We start from the raw sequence: 1,234 nt of genomic DNA, 5'->3' as shown, positions 1-1,234 counted from the left end.
TACTGTGTCCCAATCCGCACGGCAGGGAGAGAGATGCGCAAAAGCTCTGAGAGCTGGAATCAGCGAACCAAAAGGTGTTGAGAGCGGGACTGGCAGGGAGCCCTGCATCGACCTGCGGTGAGTGAGAGAAATGGGGACCTTTTCATAGACTAGGAGGCTCCAACAGAGGACATTCGGGGAACGAGCAGACTAGCTGGAACAGGGTCCTGCAGTGACTTTAGTCGCATATTCCCCTCTTAAGCAGGAGTGGTGGGGAGCGCTTGGCCTGGTGACACCGCAGACTAAGATCCAGTAGGCTAGCCCAAATCAGGTCCCTGTGCCTGGCGTTGCACGCTAGCAGTGAAGCATTCAGTAGGTCGACCTGCAGGGGCGGGCCCAGCAGAGGCTGCCCACGTCTGTGTCTCCCTAGTACACTGCAGTGGGCAGGAACACCTAGCCAGCGGATTCAAACAAACTGTAGCAGACAAAGAGAAAAAAAAAAAAAAAAAACGGGCCTCCTACATACGCTTGTATGGAAGGAACAAAAAGTATGGAAGACGGAGCAACAAGAAAGGGTCCTCAGTCCCCAATCCTGAGAACACTGATGCCGGAAAGGTATATGCAAAGGAGAATGAAGACAGAGGACATGCAATATCAAACACTGCACCAATAGACATAAAGCGGTATCTCCGGAGCCTCATAGACGAGTTCAAAAATGAAGTATTTAATGAAATAAAGCAAGAAATAAGTAGAATAGTTAGAGAAATGCTAAGCACCACCCAAGAAAAAACAGATAGTGGAATGGGAGAACAGAAAAAAAGGGGAGAATTGTTTGATGGAGAAAATAGAGAAAACATAGAATACGTGAAGCAGGTTCACAGAGATTACCAGGAAGCTAAAAACTCTATTGAAAGCTGGCATAACAGCTTGAAAAAAACTAAGGATAGATTATCAGAACTGGAGGACAGATTCGTAAGGTGGGAGCAAGAAATGAAAAACTTCTTAAAAATAACAACAAAACAAACAGCAATAATACAAAGACTAAAAGATGATAAGAGGATCTATAACAAGAATTAAGAACATAAAAGAAAAAGTAGGGACTCAAACAAATGAACTACAAAAGCTATTCACAGAAATAATACAGCAGAATTTCCCTAATTTAGCAAAAGGTAAAGATACTCAGATATATGAGGCATACAGGACCCCAGCCACCTACAACCCAAACAGAGCTATACCCAGGCATATAATAATCAAA

Source organism: Cavia porcellus, unplaced genomic scaffold, assembly GCF_034190915.1.
Source record: "Cavia porcellus strain 051 isolate PalLab524CR breed Dunkin Hartley unplaced genomic scaffold, mCavPor4.1 scaffold_17, whole genome shotgun sequence".
In the NCBI taxonomy this organism is placed as follows: Eukaryota; Metazoa; Chordata; class Mammalia; order Rodentia; family Caviidae; genus Cavia; species Cavia porcellus.
The sequence above is the reverse complement of the archived record's forward strand: the minus strand, read 5'-3'. Positions refer to the sequence as shown.